General features: G+C 50.3%; 1 long non-coding RNA gene across 6 annotated transcripts in view; it reads right to left on the minus strand.

The window, feature by feature from the left end:
• LOC129208435 (uncharacterized) overlaps window positions 1-12785 on the minus strand; it is a 137040-nt gene that overhangs the window by 77474 nt on the left and 46781 nt on the right. The gene's annotated exons all lie outside the window — the stretch shown is intronic.

Consider the following 12785-nt stretch of genomic DNA (forward strand, 5'->3'; position numbering starts at 1 on the left):
TTACTTATCTCAGAGGAGCTCTGAGAGGCTTAATTAGTTAATATTTGTAAACCATGATGAGCTCCGGAGATGAAGGATGCAAAACATCCAAGGCAAGAGATTGCTCACAACAAAGCCCAGAGCATCTCGGCTGAGCAACCCGCTGCCGTCCAGAAATCCGGGCCAGTTCGAACCCCACTCCTCACCGGTGCCACCGGGCGTGGTGAAGCTGAAAGGCACCTAAGGGAGCGTTCCCCGCTGCACGTCAGCTCTCCGAAACCCAGCGTGAATATGACACTAATGACATCGTTCAGAAATGTAATTAGCCTTCATTCATGGCGAGGTACATCAGGGAGAATTCAGAGGCTCGGAGAAGTGGGCTCCAGTGGGTGAGAACTGAGGCTTGTGCTTTGAAAGCTGCATTAGGGAAGGGGGGGAAGAAATAGAAAAGAAAATGTTCTAATATTACTTAATTACCCCAAGACATCCTCAGATGTAATCGAGCTTGGAGGGCTAAATGAAGGCTGCGCGTGCGAGACCGGCAGAGGCTGATGCATTTATAATGAGACCACTTTGCAAGGCAAACTAGGTCCCCACGGAGGAAGAGGGGGGCAGAGGAAGGACAAGAAGGGGGCTGGGGAGGTATCACAAGGTGCCCGAAGACCCGGCCGTCTCCGGTGGCTTTGCGCAAAGTCCCTTCCCCTCTGCTCGGGGCTGCAGGCCGGGCTGGATGGAGGGAGGATGGGAGACGAAGGGTGCGGACGTGGGTACAGCACCGCCCAGCAAACCACGCACCGCGGAACTACATCACGCACGGTTCGGGCGCTAAGCCCCATAAAAACCCCTTAGTACCCAATAAAACGTACAAGAGCTGCTCCCTCACGCTAACGGCGAGCTGTCCCTCCACCCAGCCCCAAACCCAAGTCGTTTCGGCATCTGATCAGCATCCTTCCTCGGGAAGCCTCGCCGGGTACGGAGCTGGGATGGGAAAGCGGGCGCAAGCCGTCCTCAGGGCAGGGCTGTCTCTGAGGACGAGGGGGAAAAAACCTTCCCCGCGGTGGCCAGGGTTTGGCCCCGTTGCTCCCATCAACGTTAATGGAAATCAGGCGGCTAAATCCCCGTACTGGGGGGGGGGGGGGGAAAATCACAGCCCTTTTATCCGCAATACCAGAGGCCCAACGCACGCTCGCAAGCCCATTCCGGCCCTGATTTACATACTGTACAGAAGGAGACATTAAAATCCAAACGGTTTATGGTAATTAATGCTCATTTAAATATTATACTGGTAACTATCACTTCCAATTCTACTCAGCCTTGAAGGGGCTCCGTGTGCGTGCGTATATGTACAGGGAGATTTGAGAGGGATACTAGATCTTCTCTCCTGATTGCTGCTTTCCCAGAAAAAGCCTGTTTAATGTTCATTAATTGTTTCACTTTGAGAAACTGCTGTGAAAAGTCACCACAGGAGAGCAGAATTATTTATTTTTTTTTTATTCTTTTTTTAAATTTTTGTAAAGAAAGTAATAATGGAAGCCCTGCCTGTGGCACGGATCTATTAGCTAAGCACAGCTCTGCTCAGGCTGCGCAAGCACCGTGATGGGTGACAAATAGCTATTAACACTGAGCTCCCTGTCACTGGAGGAATGAAGACTATGGAGATCAAACAACCTTTAGGTGGGAACAAAATGCATTATTTATCACCAATTAATCTTTTTTTTTTTTTTTTTTCTTCACTAGGGAGCCCAAGCAGTAGGACTGGGGTGGGAGGCAGCACTGCCTCGCTGAAGACCAAGGGGACCTATCGAGCACCGTTGGTGAACCTTGCACCGATCCAACCCTTTGCGATATCAAATATCAATGGGAGATAAATAGGTTGCGTAACAAAATAAAGGCATGAAAGGCTGCAAGTGTCCCCGTCCTGTTTCCAAGGTTCATTAAGCCACTCTAGCAAGGCCCAGAGGGCACGGCCCTACACTGTGGTCAAAGCTGGACCACAGCATCCTCAGAGGATGAGGAAGAGGAGAAGAACATGTCCATTGCCACATCCCTCAGGTAGCAGTCCAAGCACCGAGGGCTCTGCCTCCTTCCAGCTCCTACGGAGTTCCCCCTCCAGGGAAGATGAAGGATGCAGAAAGTTGTCCCTCAGGAGAAACCCAACATTATCCACCCTGGCATCTACCGGCTGGCCGGCCAGCCAGCTCCGCCGAATCACCGAGCGAGCAGCCCTCTCTGGGAATCTCTCCTGCACTGGACATGGAACGGGGCCAGCGTGGTTACCCTGCCTCGTATTGCCCCCGTCTCTCTGAGCACCGGGAGCATGGCCAGAGAACACGAGACCTGCGCAGCACATCGGCGGGATTCAACCGTTAGCGGCTGCGGCAGCGACCCTCCAGCCAATCTCACGGCACAAGTGATGCAAAGGTGGAGATGAAGTTTTGTCCCCTCACCTCCTCCGGGTACAGCCGAGCTCTACGCAGCTCCTACACCGAGGCCTTTCGCATTACGCGATGTGAGATCAGAGGGAGAACTGACCACACGCGTACAGCAGAGCGGCAACGGCAGCAAAGGAGGAGTTAGCAGGGGGTTAGCAACAAATGGACAGTACGGGTCTGGGCCAAACAAAATGACCAACAAACCCACCCACATACTGAGAGCAAGTGATCCATGTTCATACCTCGTCCGAAAAAAACCACCCAGGATATTTGATGTACTAAACCCCTCACTCCTTACCTGCCCATCCATGGGAAAGCACGGGAAGTGGCAGCAGAGCCCAGGAGCTGTTGCAATGCCCCTATTACACTAACGATGTTTTCTGCCCAAACCGCCCCAGGTGTGGCTCCTCGTTGCAAAACAGGGGTAGCCAGGAGAACCGCCCTGACCCCTTCGGGCTTGGACCTGTCCCTTGCACCACAACTTCCATGAGAAGTATCCAGGAGTTTCTTGCAGGGGACCACCAAGGGATGCTGAGAGACATCCGCAAGAGCCTGCACCCATTCCAATCACTTGACAAGGTCTTACAAGATCCATGTTTGCATTAAAAAGAAATTAAAAGGTTTTCCACTCCACTAGCTTGCCCAAAGCCTGCATACTAAACAGCAAATGCTACCTATGAGGTTGAATAAAATCTTCATTAAAAAAAAAAAAAAAGCTAGCAGTCATTGAATACATCATGAACAATGACATTGGGGAGGCATTGTTCTTCTTCTGCCTGATGGACCATGCTGAAACACCTGTTTCTTATCGTGAAACCGTTAATAACTGTCACCACTGAAATCAGGGCTGAAAATGTGTCATTAAGTCAAGTTATTCCAACCACCGCCAAATTGAGAAAAGGAAAAAAAAAAAACCAAACCCCAGCAAGGAGGAATAGAGGCAAAACTAGGTCTTAGATAAACCCAGATAAATGTCAAAAACATTCTTGTCTATGCGTCCACTGAAAAACCACTTGCCACAGGGGAGGGAAAAAACCACCACCAAACCGACCCAGTCTACCTAGTAGATGTCTCTTGCCTCACAGACATCTTCTAGCTGACATGAAAGACACAGCTGGACAACTATAGGCAATTTTAACTGATTAACTACAGACACTGACCCTTTCAATTAATTCACCGGGGATTTATTTCCTCCCAGTCATCTCCTAAAGCTACAGCCTCCCCGCAGAGCCAACAAAACCCAGTTTCTGGTCCTGCCTTTCTCCTACACCAGTTGTCAAGGAGTAACAGGGCTGGTTACTCGGGGGTGTTTAAGATAATCCTGGCTCAGGCAGGACTGAGAGAAAGGATGTCTTGTAGGTATGAGAGCGGACATTCGCAGAACGCAACCCTTTAGGGGCTGCAAGGTCCTTTTCTTAGAGAAACCTAGAGCGAGGCATAAGTTAAATGCCCTAATTTTGCACGGGTCAGACACGGGAATGGGCCCGAGTTTTGCAGTGCAGGACCATCTCCTGTAACAAAACCTCTCGCTGACATTTATCGTGCTGCTCGCTGGCTGTATCAACTGCATCTCCCATAACCACTGAAAGCTTTACATCGCTTTTCTACAGCGAAACCGGTTATTTCTCCCCAAAATCGTGACCAGTCTCAGCCTTTCCTCTTTCCATTCAAGACTCTGGTCTGGCCTTGTTTTGGTCCCATTTTGGGCCATTTCTGTCCAGTGAAACCCAGCTGCCACCTTGTAAATTAAACACGCCCATCCAGCTTTTGATGTCTTCTCCACTGGCAAAGTAGGCCCAGATATGAAGGCTACGTGTCCGTGGTGGTCTACTGCCCTAATTAGCTGCCTTTTTCCCATTACCGAGGACTGACTGGTGGAGTGCTTGGTACAAAGAAGCATCAGTTAGAGGCAGCAACTCCATCCCTTAAATTTTTTGGCACAGGGCTACACAGTCCTTTTAGCGAAGCCCCGGATTTTGAGGTGGGCAGCGCAGGAGCTGACACCAGGCCCCATTTGCAAGGAGTCACAGGAGCTCGCTGAACTGGTTTGAGTGCAGTCCTGTCCAAAAAAGTCAATTACGCTGATGTTTTCTGTCAAAAAGAAAAATTAAGCGGAAAATTCCTGGCTAGGAGCGACTCTTCACCCTCAGCTTGTGGGAATCCACCCGGTGCCGGCCTGAAAGCTTCACCCTCCTCGTACTGCACGGAGAAGCTGGATCGAGTCTCCGTATTTCTATTTTCCCAAAAAGAAGAATTTACACTCAACAAAAAGATGCACCCTAGATGACCTCGAAACAACCCAAAATGAATCTCCCCAACCCGAGCCACCGCGGAGAGGAAGCGTTTCTTGCGCGAGCCGTGGTCAGGGTTTCGGAAAGCGAGGTACGGATGGCATCCTTTATCTTCCTCTGCAAACTCCCTGACAACCTGAGAAAGGATGGTTTAAAGGAGCAAAACAAAACACTCACCTGCATGACAGAGTAGTTAGCTTAATCCCCCAAAGGCAAATCCCGTTAGCGTGTAAAACTAGGAGTGATAATTGTAACCAGTTTTCAGCCTTTACCGTAGTGGAAATAATCACTTCAGCGGTGCTGCCCCGCTTCCCAGAGACTTCTTGCTCTGCAGATTATTTTAAAGTAATCTAACGAGGGGGAGCGGGAGGGAAGGAGGATGTAAGATTAAACAGAGAATGTTTAAGGCTGGGGCGGGAGGACGCGATTCGGGCAGCTACAGGTTTGCTCAGGATGGGCTGAGAAGCATCTCTGCCTGAGAAACAACTCAAAGGCAAAAAAAAATTAAGAAAACAAGTAAAATGAAAACTGGATTTCATGCAGATGGATTCTGCCAGGCAAGCCTGGTAAATATATTTTTCTGGGAGATAACAGCTTTTTTTTTTTTTTTTTTTAAGACAAAAGCCAATCTTTGTCTTTTGTGAGACAGCTTGACCATCTGGACTTCAGAAAAACATTTGATGTTGTGCCACATGGGCAAATGATTAGTTAAACCATAGGAGGGGAACATTACAATAAGAATTATGAATCAAAGAAAAGCTTTGCCTAAAAAAACATAAGATTACAACAGATAATACCAAAAAAAGAGGCAGTCTGGAGGGATTCTGCTGAGCAGACTGTTCAGTCACCATTCACGTTCAACGCTTCCTTAATGACGGGGGACCAACGCTCGTCAAGATCGCCACTTAGGAGGCAAAACAACCCAAACCAATGAGTTTTGGCATCATTCGGAAGGAAAGGATGACTTTGAGAACCAGACCGATGGACGTGGAATGACATTCCAGGGTACAAAATCCAAGGCCAGGTTTAGAAGATCAGTGGCAAGGATGAAAACCCGGTGGAGATGACAAACAAGAAGACCCACCTGCGTGGTTTAGCTGAGACAACAGATCGGGGGCCCCTGACACAACACGATTATAAAAAGGCATCTACAACTCAAAGTATTTCCAAAAGAGAGAGAGAAAAACCTATTAACTGCTAACGAAGAACATCTCCAAGAGCTCATATCCTGAGTACTGTGGTGAGGTTGGAGAGAGCAACATAAACCACTCATCAGCACGTTGAGGCTGGCTAATTACTCTTCACTATCGCGCGAGCCAGGACCTGAGACAGCCTCCGTGGGAACAGAGGAGCAAAAACCCACCTGCCACTGAGACAGCTCGCAATAAAGTTTACAAAAAGAGAACGGCGAGTAGTTGCTTGCAATAGCAAGCGACTGGCAACAGCGAGCCATGAGATCCTTCCAGCCCCATGTTCCTCTTACACCAGTAATTATTGGGGGAGCAATGATAGTCCCGAGCCGGCCCCATGCCCATCATCGCCTACACGCTCACCAGATCCCTGCGACAGGGACACGGAGAGGCACCGGCACCATTAAGCCTGTAATTAGTTTCCAGCGGCGCACTCGGTTCGCTGCCCACCAGAAGCGGGCGAGTCCCCTCGCAGCTTGAAGAAGCTCTTCTCATCCCAAGGCTTCTCCGAGCGCCCAGCGTGCTTTCCCACAAACATAATTTAAGGGCTTCTGGGCTTTGCTTTTTACAAGACGCTGGGAAATAACCCCCTCGCCAGGTTTTTCCCAGGTCCAAACCTTATTAATTTAAGGCTTGTTCATTCGGGGAGTGCTGGTCCTTATTGCATACCGAGCCAGCCAAATTTAGCCTGGAGTTAAGCACCTCTCACTCGCTCTAGGGAGACTTTACAAGAATACAGATACCAATAGCTATCTCAAAAAAACCAAAACGCTGAGAAACAGATGCAATATAAGCTGGTCTTTACGTCCCGCCAGCACGCAAGGTCATGCGACACAGCATCTCCAAACCCACGTCTTCGCCAGCCCTCTCCCAACGCAACGGTCGTCTTTGGAGGAACCCAAAAACCGTGGGTTCTCCTTCCCCACAAGGTCTTTGGAAAGCAGTAAGGGATGAAGCGAAGGGATTTTGGCAGAAATTAAACTGAATTTACTCTGGTGAATTTTCACGACGAGATACTTTGGGCAAACATTATTAAGCCTCCCTAGGTAATGTAATTAGAAGTTCTGCCCCTTTTATCTAAAGTTTGCACATGGAAAAAAAAAAAATCCATCGCTGCATTAAGTTGTAAAAAGGACTTTTCCTTCTTTTTTTTTTTTTTGTTCTTAATAAAGGGGTTTTTTTAAAGCCTTCTTTAAGCAGGTGAACGTTTCACGAGGAATCCTAGGCTCATTCTGAATACATTTGGATCTCTCTTGAGTAAATCAGGAGCCAGATTCAGGTTTTACATCAAAATACGTGACAGTAAGCCTCAAAACGCAGGTGGCTATCCGAGGGAGGAGAAGACAGCAGCAAAGGCCTCCAAGAGGAGAATTACTCAGGTTTACCCAGCAACTTCTGTGTTTATGGGCAAAACCCACTCACTGTGAGTAAGGATGGTCAGAAATTGAGACAAAACAGTTTTTAGTCAGAGAATGTCAGCTTGCCAAACTGAAGATCTCACGCGGAGGGGGAAGAAAGGCCATTTCAAATGACAAATTTATTTACCCAGACTAGAGATTTTTCAGCGTCGTCATCACGGAGTTGTCAGCGGTTTAAAAAAATAAAAATAAAATAATAATAAAAAAAAAGATAGAAGAAAAGAAGAGCTTCACAAAGCAGAAATAACCTGGTATGTTGAGTACTGGCCAGGGATGCAGATGGCTCAGATTCAAGCCCTTCAAAGCAGGGATTTGTACCTCTCTGTCTCCAACATTCCCAGCGGGGCCCCAGCCATAAACCAACCCTGGGAGGTTCACTCTCATCTTCTGGTTAAAAAAAAAAAAAAAAAAAAGGAAAGAAAATAATAATTTTAAAAAGTATCTTGGTTTTATCTTGATGTAGAAAAAGCACTTCTTTTGAAATCTCAGGAAGGATTGTGGGATGAGAACGAAGCAGGTCCCTTCCCTCCCTGTTTTGGATTACAGCTTATTAGCATCATTGTTTGGTTTAAGATTTCCCATAAAAATTCCATTCCCGGCAAACACCTCAAGCGAAAAAGTAAGCAAGCATTAATAGGAGCTCGCTCTCATTAAGACCAGTTTCCCGAGAAACGGGAGCTCCTACGTGTGTGTGCACACACGTCCGATCTCAGTCAAGCCACCGTTTAATAACTTTCATCCAGTTTTGACACAGGGTAGAAATCACAAAATATTAAGTTCCTGAAAGCTTAAGGAAAATAAATAGCTGGACAAAGGAGAGAGCGATAGCCCCTTGAAGGACAGCCCGCTCAACCTCGCTATTAGCCATCGGAGAACCCACACCGAGGAAAGTCATAGGAGATTAAGCCCCGCACCTTCCTCTGCCAGCAGCACCACTCAGCTCTTAAAAAAATTAATAAATTACTGTCAATAATAACCTGGACTAAGAGGCAGGGGGGGAAGAAAAGAGGCTTTTCCGTTGAGCTTGTCCTCCTCCTGAGAAGGGACGATTCTCGTGGCCGGTCCCCACCGCCGGCTCCGAGCAGATGGCGCGGACACGCCTGAGCTGGAGAGCTCTTTTGTAATAAAATGCCTCTCCCAGAAATTAACTTTAATTAAGGCATGGGCGCTTAATATCTGTATTTGAGCTAATAAGCCTTCAGCGGAGAGGCCGTTCCCAGCCTCTCGTCTCGCACCTTCCCCAGCATCTCCTCCTGCCCCTGGTCCTGCGACCCAGCGTCATCCCCTCCTTGGAGGAGCTGGCCCCGGCTGCTGGAAAACGTGCAGGAACTTCACGTCTTGGAGCTCTCTATCCCCCCTCCTGGTAAATTTGACGAGGGGTTCAAAACTCGTTAAGAGGAGGCTGGTGGGAGGAAAAGCACTGACAGACAGTACAATCGCATAAGCTGCTTTTCCTCAGGAAACCAGGCTAAAAATAATACCCTGCAATTTGACAGCCTCAGCCCAGGAGAGCCACCAGCGCGCTAGCGAGGATGCAGGAGCGGAGCCCGGCCGGGTGCTGGCTCTGGGATCCCACAGCACCGAGCAGGATCGAGCAAGGCACGGGGACAGCACCCACGAGTCGAAACCGCACCCGCGACAGCACCCGCTGCTACCCCAGCCACCAAACCCAGAATTTTGTGAGCAAAAGGGCTCCTGCAAGATTCCCCCCCTCCCCGGCACGGTTTCAGCGTGGTGCTGCTGCAATAGTCTAAAAAAATGCCGGTTTACTGCCCAAAACCATAATCCCCCAATGCAAGAGGGAAATCTTGCTGTCACAGACACAATTCGTTCTCCGCATCCCGCTCCAGTGATGGAAGAGAAAACCTTTTTGGTAGTAATTGCTATGCAAGGGAGGGGGAAGAGATTCTGATAGCTTTTATTATCAGGGTATCCAGACGTAAAACGAATGCCTGCAATATTTATACATGTCATCACTTAAAATAAGTAGCCTGATTTGTCAAACGGAGACAAGATGCAAAGATGTCAATTAGGAGGAGACGGCGGGCGAGGCAGGGGAAGAACGGTGCGTGGTATTTCTCAGCGCCGCAGATGCCGCTTCCCGAACGCCAGGCGCAAAACCGTGAGCAGCTCTGACCGGCGAAGACACGGCCCGAAACCCAAAACAAGGCGAAGGCTGCGGCTGAGCCCCGCTTCGGGGTCAGCCCTCTGCTCCCGGGGTGGGTGCCGGCAGCCCGCAGAGCCTGGGGAGCAGGAGGAGAGGGAAGGTTTCCTTTGACTGCCCTCTAATGCCAGGTAGAGGAAAAAAGTGATGGGTGGTGCAGGACGCGGCAGGGACCTGGTGGGAGCAAGGCAGCAGGATTTGGGAGCAGGAGGTGAGAGATGCTGCTGTAAACCTGGTGGAGCCCAAGAACAGACCAAGGAACGAATTGTGACTCTGGAGAAACCGGCACCACTGCCCTGTACGCCTTTACCGGGTATTTTAGGCCACTGCTACTGGCAGGGATTCGCCTTTTTCCTCGGAAATCCTTAGCCCTGCAGAGAAGCGATGGACCAAAGTCTTGCTGAAGGCCGGGGTGGGCGCTCCCTCCACCCCAGCTGCTGGAAGCTTCACCCACACCAGCGCTCGCCTTGGCCAGGCAAACCCTCCTCTGCGTAGCCGAGGCTTGCCAGCAGCAAGAAGACCAAGGCTGAAGCATGTAGGAGTTGGTTTAAAAGTCAGCAAGCCCTGGGCTCCGAAAGCCCCCTAGAAATTCACTGCCAGCCTTAAAACCTGCCTCCTGTAGTGCCCATCGCTGGTGGCACCAGGCAGGAGAAAGTCCATGATGGAGCAGGGCAATGGAGAGCACCAGCCCCACCATCGAGGTCACAGCTTTGGGGAGATTTACACCCAACACTTACATGAACTTTGAGCAAAGCTCCCCAGATGTTTGCACCTCTGGCTTTTCGCAGCCAAGCCCCGCTTCTTCCCCTCGCCCAGCAATAGGTGGCAGCAGTGAACTGAGCTGGCCGTGCTCTGCGGGGCCACGGCCCCTTGCACCCCACCACCTCGGTCCTTCCCTCAAACCACGGCCACCTCTTCTGCCCAGGTGGAAACGACCTCTGCGCCTTTGTTGGTGGCCAGAGGCTGGAACCACAGAGGACATGGGCTACAAGGGAACTGGGATGTCTTCCTCCTGTGGGGTTAAGCGTCCCCACATGTACCACTATAGCAGGGATGAGGGACGGGGGCAGAGAAAGAGAGGAGACCTCCGTGGAGGTTCATCTTCCAGCCTGACAAAGCAGAATCACCCCAAAGCACCTCAGCCAACAGCAACGTTAAAGATAAATCAGGTAGAAACATCTAGTTGAAGATCCCTCAGAGATGCAATTATGTGCGATGTTGTTTGCTCATCAAGGCAAAGGAAGGACACTGCAAGAAACATCTGCAAACAGTGAGAGCTTGCTCCTCAGCCCCAAAAATGAGCAAGGAATGAAAGAACCGTGGTGTGTTTTGTCACTGAAAACGGTCACCCAGTCAAGGTTTTGTTCATCACCCCCTCAGAGACTCAAGACAGGCAACACCCTGAAATGCCAACGCCCTACATGCTTTTAAATCGATGTTAAAAAATATATCCTGTGGCAAAGAGCTATACAGGAGGAAGGCAGAGTGTGGGACTGCTGCAGAAATACGGCCTCGGAGCCTGCCTCCCCCCGGGAAGTGACGTCGCATCTCAGGCAGAAAATATCCAGCAAGTTCCCGGGCTCCTGAAAATGTCACCCTGCGCCAAAGTCACCAGGAGGAGTCCTACAGGAGAAGGAGCAAACCCCTAAGCAAAGCCAAGGGAGATGCTGACACCGGGATTCGTCTTGCTTAACTTAATAACTGCAGACACCTACATCTGAGCTACTCATTCTGCACGCCTGTCTCTCTGTAATGAAGAGAAATAGGCACTTTTAGGATACAAATCGATTTTAGGCATCTGCGTTAGCGGATAAAACCTGAGCTGAAAGCACTTGCGCCAGGGAAGTTGCAGCCATCGACGTCCAAGCTGTCCGTGAAGCGAATCCCTCCCAACCACAAGACGGGGGACAGCAGGAGGAACCAGCCCGGGAGCAAGGCGCATCTTCACGACACGAGAGCTGATGTCCAGAGACAACCACAGCTGACGGGCGAGCAACGCTGAGCAGGGTCATCCTCTTCTCCATCAGAGACGGAGCGCCCAGCCTTCCACCTCTGGGGACCGGCCAGGAGGGAAGAGGGATGACAGATACATTAGCACCTTCTTCTTGTTGACAGCTTGTTTTCGTCCGAGCCTTCTCATCCTCCGCTAATTATTTCCTTTTGATTTGGAGACTTCAGAAGAAAAGATGTGGCGGTGGCCTCCAGCTACCCGCCTTGGGGCTGAAGAGGCGGGGGGGGGAAAAAGCCCTGAATGACAGGGGACTTGGAGAAGGGGGAGGCTCGCTCTTGTCCTTGCATCAAGAAAGCAGGAGTTTCTCTTTGGAGGCATTTGGTGCAGATAAAAACTAGAGGCCAGAGCTGAGAGCTACAGTACGTTGCACTGAGATTTGGGGCTGAACCGAGGAGACCAGAAAGGGTTGAGGTCCTACAGCGAGGAGCACTGACCAGGTACCCAAGCTAGGCCAAGGAGGAGAACATCTAGAGGCATCCAAAAAACAGCACAAGGCTACGCGGGGTAATCTAAGGAGTACGTGTTCAAAGCTGGAGGACCGCTCCACCCGCTCGGGCCCCATGCCGGGTACGAAGCATAAATCTCTGCAATGCTTCTTCAAATTAATCCATGGGAAGAGACTCACCGACCGGCAGAAGGTCAGCGAGGGTGATACAGACCAGTGGTTCGGAGAATTCTCGGTTTGACCGATAACCGAAGAGCAGAAAGGAAAAGGGCACACGCTCACGGGAGAGGAAGATGGTCTCCAGCGGGAAGGGAAACAGCCTGCACGCAACCACAGCCTCTGCGGGGTGTAAAAATGTTTTTACCGCAACGGCCCAGCGCCGCCACCAGCATCCCTCGCAGCCATGCTCGGTCCCCAGCTCGCAGCTTTTTAGGGTGCTGCAAGCAAGGAGCCACGAAGATCAACTTCCCACCCATCCCCAAACCATCACGGCACACGCGAGGCGGTGAGAAAGCACCCGAGGGAAACCGCAGCAGCCCAAAGCTGCTGCATCCTCCTTGCGGGATGGAAGCCGGGTTGAAAGGACCCTTCCCTCCGCACCCTCCGGGCCGCCGAGGTGACCCGAGGCGCCAGCGTGCTCACGGCACGCGGGGACCAACGTGGCGCCGGCCAGGCGTTTGCATGCAAAAAAATCCTCCACCCGCTTGGAGCTTTTTCAAGCCCATACGTTTGTATTAAATGGTCTGTTAGAGATTTGCCGGTGCTTTTCAAGCTCTGACAACCCTGTTTTTATTTCAATTGCCTTTAAGCCACTTCATGGAATTTTCATATATAAATATGGAAATATGCAAAAAG

Source organism: Grus americana, chromosome 7 (genome assembly GCF_028858705.1).
Source record: "Grus americana isolate bGruAme1 chromosome 7, bGruAme1.mat, whole genome shotgun sequence".
NCBI classification, from domain to species: Eukaryota; Metazoa; Chordata; class Aves; order Gruiformes; family Gruidae; genus Grus; species Grus americana.